The sequence below is a fragment of the Bidens hawaiensis genome, unplaced genomic scaffold (genome assembly GCF_021521415.1).
Source record: "Bidens hawaiensis isolate Kalapana, Puna unplaced genomic scaffold, B.hawaiensis_p1.1 tig00000055_1, whole genome shotgun sequence".
Lineage (NCBI taxonomy): Eukaryota > Viridiplantae > Streptophyta > Magnoliopsida > Asterales > Asteraceae > Bidens > Bidens hawaiensis.
Genome location: NW_027491016.1, coordinates 7,935,013 through 7,946,568, shown reverse-complemented (window position 1 = coordinate 7,946,568; position 11,556 = coordinate 7,935,013). Strand labels below are relative to the sequence as shown.

The window sequence follows — 11,556 nt, the reverse complement described above, 5'->3', positions numbered from 1 at the left end:
AAATTATTTTTCAAATCGTAAACTGAACATAACCACCTGATTTAACTCAGCTAGAGGTGGGAAAATAAACCGATTAACCGTACCGACCCAAAAATCAAACCGAAACCGATTATGTAGAAACCGGTTTAGAATCGATTGAACCCGTAGGTTCGGAACAAGTTTGTAATATGCTCCACCAAAACTAGTTCCAAACCGGTTAACCGAACCTAAACCGGCCAAAAACTGGTCAAAACCTTGGTCAAGAAACCGTTTCAACCAAACCCAAACTGTTTTTGACTTTTGTTGACCAAATCATCAACCGTTTTTGAATTTTAAACCGGTTTGTGCACCTCTAAGCTCGGGTTTGGTCATCGAGTTAAAAGTAAGATAAGCTAGGGTGGTTATATGTAACACTCATCAAACTTTAAGGAACGCAAGTGAAACAAAGGACGGGTTCGAGGATATTTCGCGATCTTTATTATTATTCACTCTCCAAATATAATATAGACCGACCAGTAAACGCTTCAATCCAACCCATAAACAAATTAAAAAACCCCCAAGTCTTCTTCCCCTTTGGGGTCAGAATTCTTCTTCATCACGCCTCTTTCAAACAATCCGATCAAAACCCATCTCTCTTTCAGTCTTCCGATCAAAACCCATCAAAATCTCACTCTCAATCGACCGTTTTTACACCCCCAGTTTGATGGGTTCTGAGTCTGGAAACACATCCGCCGGAAAGCTGTTCCCGCCTGGCTTCAGGTTTCATCCCACTGATGAAGAACTGGTTCTTTATTATCTCAAGCGCAAGATCTGCAAGCGGCCGCTTAAGCCCGATATTATCGGTGAAGTTGATGTTTATAAGTGGGACCCACAAGAATTGCCTGGTATGTTTACATTCTTTTGATCTGAATCTTGTTTATTATGTTAATGGTTATGATTATGGTCTTGCTTTTTTAGGTGGTTTTTGATTGTTTTGACTTTTAGGGTTTTTGGGGTTTCATGTTTCTTGAAGTAATATAATTATATAATTGTCATCTTGTTTTATTAAGTATTTGACTGTGTGATTTTTAGGGTTTGGATTATATGATTGTGATTCTGTTTTAGGGTTTGGGTTATGTAATTACTTGATCTAATTTTGATTATTTTTTTAATTATATGATTATTTGGATCATGGTTTTGGAAGCAGTATGATTTTATGATTGTTTTGTTAATAATCTTGATTTAGGTGTTGTCCGATCTTGTTAATATTGCAACTTTAGATACTAACATCAGTTCTTTATGCAGGTCTTTCCAAGCTGAAAACTGGAGATCGACAATGGTTCTTTTTCAGCCCGCGTGACAGAAAATATCCAAACGGAGGAAGATCGAGTCGGGCTACACTGAACGGGTACTGGAAAGCAACGGGAAAAGACAGAATCATCAAACAGAAATCGTCGTCAGTCGGGGTTAAGAAAACCCTTGTTTATTACCAGGGTCGTGCACCCTCGGGCATCAGGACTGATTGGGTTATGCACGAGTACACAATGGGTGAAGAAGAGCTTAGTAGATGCCCGGTTGCTCAGCAGTATTACGCGCTATACAAAATATTTAAGAAAAGTGGGGCTGGGCCTAAGAATGGGGAGCAGTACGGTGCGCTGTTTGTTGAAGAAGAGTGGAACGATGATGAACAGTGTTTGGATATTAATTCTTTTATGGTGGAAAAGCCTAATCCGGGCCCAGGCCCAGCAAGTGAAAAGGCCCGAAAAGAAGAGGAAACAGGCCTTTCGGGTGATTTATTGGAGTTCTTGAATAAAGTTATGGACGAACCTGAACTTCTTCCACCGCTTCCGAATTTTTCGGAACCGATTATGTCCATCGAGAGTTTATCGGGCCAAGTTGAGAAAGATTTTATTGAATTGGATGATTTGGTTGGTCCAGAACCAGGTCCTTGTGACCCGGTTACTGATTTTGGTTTGCTTTCTGGGCTCGATTTCTACAGCGGGCCGGGCTTGTTTGAAGGTCAGCATTTCGGGCTTCAGGGTCCATACTTGGAGAATTTGGATTATTGGCCTGAAAACTCAGGTGTTGTGAGTGAAGCTGTAAGTCATGTTGAAGATGGTTCATTTGGCCCTCACCATATAGGGCTTCAGGGCTCTTATGTGCAGAATCTGGATTTTGGGCCCGGAAACTCGGTCTTTGTGAGTCATGGTGAAGAGCCTGTGAATGCTTATAGCTCGTCATCAGGTACTGAATGGTTTTGTCATATGTGAACTTTAAACAGTTGTTATGAACGTGTATAAACTACTAGAATATTGTTTGTTTGTTTTTTTTGTGTTTGTTTTTTTGTTTCTAATGTTTTGGGCTCGTGATCAGATGGACAAATGGGCCAATGGCAAGAGCTCTCGAGCCAGACTCGTGGAGTTCAATACCAAGCTTTATAAGCCCGTTTCGCGAGCAGAATCGTGTCATTAGCTGATTATATAACATTTTCTATTTTTCATTTTTAGGTGTAATTGTTGAAGAAAACCCGGAAAAACCTGAATATTATATAAATCAATGTCCCGAACCCAACATCGAAAACAATAATACTGAGTCTTGGTTTTCTTCCGCTTTATGGGCTTTTGTTGACTCAATACCAACAACACCGGCATCGGCTTCAGAAAGCAGTGCACTTATGAACAGGGCATTTGAACGGGTGTCGAGTTTTGGTAGGGGTAGGAGCGTAAAATTAGCCGCTAGCGGTGACACCGCCAAAAGGTTAGAGAAACCGAAACCATCAAGATCGAATAGGGGCATTTTATATTTTTCTGTTCTTGGAGTATTGTGTGCTATTTTATGGGTATTTGTAGGGTGGGTTATGGAATTATCAAGTAGATATAAATGGTGATCGCCGTTATGTAGAGTTTGAATGGTGTAGTCGTAGTGTCTTTTGTTGGTAACGATGGTAGCCCATGAGCTAACGAGGATGTAATCGATTGGAATTTGTTCTACTGTGGCAATAAAAGTCGATTTACGTTTATAAATTTAGTTTATTTGTTTTGTATTTTGATCTACCCTTCTCGAGTAATGGGATGGTAGGGTGGCAAAAGAATCTGAATTCGTCTGTAAACTTGTAATTTGGAGCACTTGCGACAAGTATTCGGTATGAATATTAGGTGATATCACGTTTGATTAGCCAAAACATACGCGTGTACTAGCACGACTATACTTTTACACAATTTTTTTTATCATTAGCAATAGATTAATCTGGCAATTCATTAGTTTTTTATATTTTTTTTCTGGTTGAAAACATTATATAGTTTTTTTAGGTTTATTTTTTTTCTGGTTGAAAACAAAACATTATATAGTTTTTTAGTTTTTATTTTTTTTCTGGTAGATAACATTATATGAAAATTAAACCAGTAAGAAATGCATTTAGAACCCTGATAGGTACTTTATAACAATTCATTAGGTACTTTATAATTTAATATAACATATTAAATTATCAATCGCGGTTATATGAAAATTAATGGATACCCGGCATTTAACGGGTTGAGAATGTGTGTAGTGGAGTGACGTCTCATCTGTCAAACCATTTTATAACCATTCACTTTGGCGCCAAAATGGGAAGGAGCCTCTTTGAGTGCCAATGGTTGATTGGTGGAGTGGACTACGGTATTTTCCAATCAATCAATTTCTCCCTCTTACATTTTTGTAAAAAAAGTTAAATAATAATTGGAATAATTGGATTGTTAGTTAAACTCTTGCATGTTTTTATAAAAAAGTCGGTAAGAGCTAATCAATCAATTTCTCCCTCTTACATTTAGTGAATTAATTTTTGAATTATTCAACTTCTATCAAATTACAATTTCTTTGAAAATATCATTGCCTTCCATGTTAATTACTTTAGTTAAATTTTTATTATTTTTTTAACCAGTTCTTAATAAAGATACAAGCTATGAAGCTAACTATTGTTATGTAAATAAATTAGAAGGATCACATCTAGTCATTTGTGATTTTTATACTTTAAAATTTGAACTGTTTTTTTTTTATTATGTGTAATGATTTAATTGGAAAAGTTATTTTCTTGGTTATAATGATTTAGTTCAATAAAAAATTGATTAATTATTCGATGTGTATATCTTATGATAAATAATAATTGTAGATCATATTAGAGTCGATATTTTGCAGAAAATACAGTTTCACCTGATTATGTAACCTTTTTTATTTACTAAATCTGACATTTAAAAAAAAACATGTTGGATAATGAATGTAATATTAAATTGAAAGAAATATAAAATAAAACACTCTTAATGATCTTTTAATATCATCATCATTATCATCATCATCGAACTCAGTAAATCCCACAAATGACAGCTATAATAGGGTCTGAGGAGGATAAGATGTAGACATTCTTACCTCTAACCTCATAGGAATAGAGAGGGTGCTTCCGATGAGACCCCCGACTCGATACTAGTTTTGCATCAAACCTTAGACATAAGGCACATCACACTCAACCATTAGGACACCGGCTAATATGTTAGTTAATAGAATTTAGTGCGTTTGAGCCTACATAGATCTTTGATATATACTTTACACAATGCAGGTATTAGGATTGCATCGAAGCAAACACAGAACTATGAAGAATGCTTCCATGGTGATTATGATGGAATAAAGAAGATTTGCATAACCGATTATTGTAATTTGAGATTATGTGTTATTATTCATATGCAACTTTTTTACATGATAACATAATATAGCATTCAAATGACGTGTATTGGCATTTCACGCCTGAAGGCCTATTATTCCTCTTCACTGATAACATGTTCTTCACTTCGATCCAACAATACTCTTGTCATTTTTGCTAAAAAGAGCGAAAGATGAAACACTAAAGCCTCGTTATGGAATGCTAAGAGTCTCAAACCTTGCAGCAATAACACCCTTGACAAAACCCGAATTTAATTCTAACACTCTCATATTACAATGAAAATAGAAGTATGTTGCTAATAGACTTGACTCAAACAAAACATCGCATCAAGGCATTATCCAAAGTTTATTGTATCTTAAAAAATCAGGAAGAATAAACTTTCAAATTCAATATAACATATTAAATTATCAACTACTTGTTATCTTTTAAGAGAAAAAATAGTTATCTTATGTATTGAATACGCCCCCATGATGACACTAACTAATAAGCATACCGAGAAACTAGAAAGTCTTATAGTGTGTGAAATTTACTTATTGTACAATAATCTATACAGTAACGGATACGTATATGAATATAGTATAAATGCCAAACTGCACAACAAAACTAAAAAATATATTCAGATCAAACCATTTGCTTGGCTTTCTCTTGTGTAGACCAGTTACGGTCTGGGATGGGATTTACAACAATGCCCTTCGTACCGTCCTCGCAGCAACACGTGAAACAAACTTTCCAACTAGATCAACCGGGAGACGGATCAACTGTTGTTGCACATCTGGAGGAAGCTGTTAAAAACTTTTCTTTTTAGATTGCTTAAATTTACAAGATTTCCAAAAAACATTCATATGTGCTTATATTAAACAAAGACAGTTCTTACGTCAGGAATAACATTAAGCAGTGGTACAATGTCTTGAACCGATGTAAACTCGTTAAGGATTGAAGACACCTCCTCTGAATTTGTTCTCTTTTTAGTATTTTGACCGAATGCTTCTACTCCCTACAACATAATATATGTCATGATTCATAAACATACATACATTATATGTACACACACATAAAGCTTTTAGCATCTTACATTATCGGTATCTTCAATATTTGTAGATCCTGATAATAACTGAAGTAGGCGATGCAGGTTTCTCAAATTGATCATATCTTCGTCTGTTAATGAAGATGGAGGTGAAGGGCTAAATGGTAAATTTGCAGTTGCTGCAGATGCCAAAGAATCCAAGGTTGCAAGACCAAGTGCATCCAGACCCTATTTATTATTTACATTTTACAAAATTCACATGCTATAAATTCAAAAAGACCATAAATTGACAAGAAGCTAGATACATGATACTTTTATAAATACCTTGGCAAATTCTTGAAGAAGTATTTCCCTCACAAACTCACCCTGCGCAGATCAATATTAATTAATTAAAATTAGGACTTTATTTTAACTTTAAGTTATAGTTTCTACCTTTTCGGTCAATGTGAATGACATAATCTGCTTAATAGTCTCATTAGAATTGCTGTCTTCAATTTTAACCAAAGCCCTTTCTGTTCTAGCCCGAAGGGACTATAAAAAAATTATTACACTAAATATATGATTGCTTTGAAAATAATAAAAAAAAAATTGTAAAAATCACAATTTATCATATACCTCAGATAGCAAAGACTCCAAACGGTCAATCCTGAACACTCCATCCTGATAACATCATTAATTAAGATCAAAAGATTTAACAAAGATAACATATGTTTTTCAAAGTCAATGACAGGTGGCGAATGAAATACCTCATAAAGAAGAGACTGCAAAGAAGACCTAAGTTGAGGTGAGCTGTCGGTTAGTACTTTCCTAGCAATCCATGGGTATGTACCACCTAAAACTTTATAATTTGGGTCATTGTTGATTGCAATACCTTCTAGAACAGCAAGGCTGCCACATCAGCAAAACATAAATGCATGTGAAAATCATTGATTCAAACTTGGGTAGTTATTCTAGCTCAAGAGCATGAATAACCGTTTGTGTTATACCTCCTAATAACAAGAGAAAAATATGAGGGGATTTGAAATTTAAACTTGTACCTGCAACAGAAAAAACAATCTATCATATATACATACACACAATGGGTATTACATATAGGTGTGTGTGTGTGTGCGGTGTTGTGTGTAATCTTACATGGTGGTTCCTAGATTTCCTAAAAGATCCCCAAAGCTGATATTACGGACTCCTTTTGAAACAGCATTCTGGAAAACACCTAACAGAAGATTTCCAAATTTGATAAGACAAAAAAACATGCAAAATGTAAAATGAATGTTTGACTATATAAAGATAATCATGTAGAGAGGTGAAATAACTAAACCTGTTAATGCCTTTGTGACTGCATCCTTGTCAGCTGTTGCAGGAAGCAGCCTGAATATTTCATCAATATACACAAGTACCAACTTTAGCCTAACTTTTGAATTATTAAATGGTATAGAAAGAAATGTAATAGTACCCAAGGGTAACAAAGTCTTTAGCCAATGAATCATAATCACGGTTTATAAGATGGATACACGCTTCAATGAAACCATCACGAAGCTCTTGCTTGAATTCACCCATCATTCCAAAATCTGAGATAGTATTAAATAAACAAAGGTATAAAACTAATAAGTTAAGTTTCACCAAAAGTATTAGCGTAAATTACAAGGATGGTCCCTGCGGTATGTTCAGATTTCACTTTTGGTCCTTAAGCATGAGAAAGTATACCGCAAGTCCAAGCTTACACATAAATGAAGTCCTTGACGTGAATGGAGTTCAACTTTTTCTGTTTTTTTTCAAATGACTAAAATACCCTTTAATTTTCACACCACTTAACTGAAAAAGTATGTGGCATTTTGGTCATTTCACACCACTTAACTGAAAAAAGTTAACTGTCCATCCATGTCAGGGACCATTTGTGTTACGTTTATGTATAAGTTTGGACCTCAGAATACCCTTGGGACCATTTGTGTAATTACTCCAAAGAAACAATGTAAAAATAAAAATAAAGATAAAAATCATGAAGTACCTAAATAGGCAAGGTTTCCATCATATGTACGGAGTAGGTTTCCAGGATGTGGATCAGCATGATAAAATCCATATTCTAGAAGTTGATTAAATGAGCAATATACCCCTGTCTGCACCAACCAAATGGTAGTTATATAGCTAACTAGCTCAATAACAAATTAACCAAAAGGATTACTTTAATTTTTTGATACTTAACCTCAACCAGATAAAGATCCTTCACTTCAGATAACTTCTGACCCTAAATGTCATGAAACATATCATTAAATAAGGTAGCTTTCACTATTGAATTATATAATAATAACCATAACAATAATACTTACTTGTACAAATATATGAAATAAAAGAAAAAAGTACCTCTATCCACTGCATAGTGATGACCTTACGAGTTGTTTGTGCTAAATAAAAATCTGGAACCAAAACATCCTTTAGATTTCCATATAGCTCTCTGCTTAAATACATCATTAATGACGTCACAAATAGCATATAACATGAACTCTATCATACTTAAAAATTAAAATAAGCATAATAATCCTTTCATAAGCTTGTAACAAAAAAGGCAAAACTTTATATCTTACCTGAACCTAACTCCATTTTTTGCTTCATTAACATAATCCATCTCCTGCATTTAATGTGATTACCTGTATTCAATATTAGAGCACTAAGAATTTATATATATACTGTAATTTAAGAACGTTTAATTGTATTTGTTGAACATTATAATGTACAATTTGAAATGTTTAGAATTTACATACCCGAAAGAGGCTCGATGCCCACTCATCAACGACAGCCTGTAGATCAAGATTATGTTGGAGTATGTTGGTTTTTTATGATTCTTTAAGCAACTGATTAAAGTTTATTTAATTTCTTTCTGAGAAAACTTACCTGAAGATCCGTATTAAATTTCCCGGCTTTTCGAATCAGTCCTGCAAGTGCACGCAGGATTAATATGTCCAATGAAATGGCAGCCTGAACTCCGGGCCGTCTTTGACCGCAACGAGTTGACCAGTATCTTGGAGTCTGGCCTGATAAACCTGCATAAAACAAATTTGAAATATTACTCCAAGGAAATAATTTGATAGCACAAAGCTTTAATAAGCATATATTAATAAAATGACCTGGCCGAGAGATGCTGCAGCCACAGGTTCGGGTGTGATCTCAGAGAAAATCTGATTTAAGGGTAATCCGAGTTCTTTCTCAATCGTGTTAAATGCAATTTCAGTGGAAAATGGTGAAATTCGATCTTGCAATAATGTAAGTTCATTCAGATATGATGGTGGTACCAAATCCTACAGAGAAATATAAGTAAATAAGATGTTTTATTCACTTATTTTGACAACACAAAATGGAATTATTGAAATAGATTGTATCATGTTCTTGAATATTGGTATTGTAAATAAGGCTATAATAGAATGAACTTACAGGTCGAGATGAGATAGCCTGAGCAATTTTTATGTATGCCTGATAAAGAGATAGATAATTAGTTGATATAACTTGAGATCGGTGCGCTAAAAGCATGAAATGAGCCAAGCTTAAACAAGCTTGAGCCTTAAAATAAGCTTGTTTAATACACAAGCCCGAGCTTCAATTATCAAGCTCAAGCTGGCTCGCGAGCCTAAACGAGCCCATTATTTATATAATTTTTTGTTTAATGTATTAAATATATATTTATATAATAGTATTCATTATAAATAAAATTATGATAAAATACCTAAACTATATATATTATATATAAATTATATATAAAAACTTACAACTAAAAAAGATACAAAAGTATTTAAAAAAAGCATATAAATATGAGCAGAGCTCAGAGCTTAAAAAAGACTCACGATCCAGCTTGAGCTTTAGAAAAAAGAGCTCGAAAGGAGCCAAGCTCGAGTTCTCATAAGTCAAAACGAGCCTGGCACCGCTAATTATGAACATCTCTTTTTATTTTATTTTTATATTATCGCTTTATTAAGTAATTATTAATATTAATTAGTTTTAAGTTTATAATCTACTAATAAATCAGGATTTCCGTTGACCAAACCCTAAAAGTCAAACCTACATGTTTAGTTTAGTTAAAACAATAATCAAGTATGATGACCAAATAATAAAGTTAAATTCAATTCAGTATTGAAACAAGCAAACAAACATACCGGTCCAAGCTTTACCAGTATCTGGCGCAACTGTGAAGCCCTAACCTAATTTCAATCAACAATTACTCGCATTATTATATCATATTATGATTATTATTATTATTATTATTATGAATGCACTGACCTCAAACATGACGTCAGATCGGTCCGATATGTTATCAATATATCTGAGCGCCAGCCATTTGCCGAGTGTGTTGCCGATTTGAAGCAGTCGCCGGTAAATTATCAACGGCTTTTTCCGGTATATTGAAGCGATTTTCGAGACGTCGTATTCCGTCAACGATTCGGCTTCTGACGTGCTGAGCTCAAATAGATAGCCTGATGACTCGGTGAACGTGTCCACGTCACGCGCTAGCGCCTGCACGGAGGATTTTCGAAGGATAAGGTTTGGCGAGTTGATGAAGTTTAGTGTTTTCCGGTGGCGCGTTGTGGAGTAAAGCGGTGGTGGCGCCGGAGATAACATCATGGTGTGTACGGACGGGTGTTTTGTGTTCTGTGAACGTTAGCCTCTCTTTTTATTTAATTTATTATTATCCTATTTTTAATTTTAAGTTATTCTTTGCCTCATAAAGTGCTCTATATTTTTCAAAACTAGTCCTTTATATTTGCACGTTTTTTCAATGGTTGTCCTTTCAAAAACTAAATGACAGAAACCATCCTTCTTGTTAAAAAATTATATCACGTTAGGTCCTTTGGCTCTACCCAGTTAAATTTTTTCGTTAAATATAGTCATGTGCAAGACACATGAGGGTATTTTGGTCATTTTACTCTTGAAAAATTAAAATCAAATAATATTAAATATATATACACACACACCCTATCTCTCTCTCTTCCTCTTCGACTATCAGATCACAGGCCTGTATCCGTATAATACATTATGGGAAATGCTGAGATAATAATAATAATAATAATAATAATAATAATAATAAATGGGTAAGTTTTTTCTCTATATAATGAAAAATTTACTGTCATAACTCATAACCTTCCAAGCTGGACTTGAACTTGTGAACAGAATATTTTACAAATTAATGCATAAATAACAACTACTAATACTATATCTCACATCATTATGTTTGGTACACGTTGTAAACTCTCATCTATACACCAGGGGGTAAAAATGATATTTCCATTGTATTCGGATTAAAAAACAAATATCTAAACAAAACATGAATTTTTGCATGTGTGCATCAAACTAGGACGACTAGACAATTTAGAAGGTCAAACTATAAAGTTACAACGTTTGGATACTCTATTAATAGAGAATCTGGGCAGGTGGAGAGCGGAACACACCCCCTCCAGTCCTGCCAATGATAACTAGCTAATACATACACACTGAAATATGGTATTAATTAGGTGATCATGTGGTTTGTGCTTGATATTCTGGACTTGGTAACTTTATATTACTTGGTTTTTACTGGTACTCCGTACATTATACATCGTTTTTGTGCAATTTGTTTGCTAATCATGTCATATTTTTCATTCTTCTTTCAAACAACTTATCTTTATGTGTGTGTAACTGTGAATCTGTGATAAATGGTTCTTATGTTACTACTTACTTGATTCAAGTTTAGAGTGAAGGGCAGTTTTGTAATTAGAAAAAAAGAAAAGAAAATTATATAAATAGTCATTTTGTGATGTATGTTTGTTTATCAGAAACCAAGTTTTAAAATGAAAAAATTGTGCACCGGCCGGGAATCGAACCCGGGTCTGTACCGTGGCAGGGTACCATTCAACCACTAGACCACTGGTGC

General features: G+C 34.4%; 1 non-coding gene and 2 pseudogenes across 3 annotated transcripts; 1 reads left to right on the top strand and 2 right to left on the bottom strand.

Moving 5' to 3' along the window:
• The first annotated feature begins 495 nt into the window (after positions 1-495).
• Positions 496-2,845, top strand: LOC143543921 (NAC domain-containing protein 17 pseudogene; annotated as a pseudogene). The gene is made up of 3 exons (XR_013137171.1): positions 496-863; positions 1,264-2,202; positions 2,454-2,845. The product of XR_013137171.1 is annotated as an NAC domain-containing protein 17 pseudogene (transcript).
• A 2,379-nt stretch (positions 2,846-5,224) lies between these two features.
• LOC143536299 (putative aarF domain-containing protein kinase At1g71810, chloroplastic) lies at positions 5,225-10,271 on the bottom strand (annotated as a pseudogene). Its single transcript, XR_013135872.1, has 21 exons — positions 9,930-10,271; positions 9,806-9,850; positions 9,090-9,128; positions 8,786-8,956; positions 8,553-8,701; positions 8,423-8,458; positions 8,246-8,289; positions 8,025-8,115; positions 7,867-7,908; positions 7,672-7,780; positions 7,120-7,234; positions 6,985-7,034; positions 6,801-6,879; positions 6,656-6,706; positions 6,416-6,557; positions 6,285-6,329; positions 6,102-6,200; positions 5,994-6,035; positions 5,718-5,897; positions 5,520-5,639; positions 5,225-5,427 (listed from the first exon to the last, which is right to left on the bottom strand). The product of XR_013135872.1 is annotated as a putative aarF domain-containing protein kinase At1g71810, chloroplastic (transcript).
• Positions 10,272-11,485: 1,214 nt separating this feature from the next.
• On the bottom strand, positions 11,486-11,556 carry TRNAG-GCC (transfer RNA glycine (anticodon GCC)). The gene has a single exon. It is a non-coding gene; the product is annotated as a tRNA-Gly (tRNA).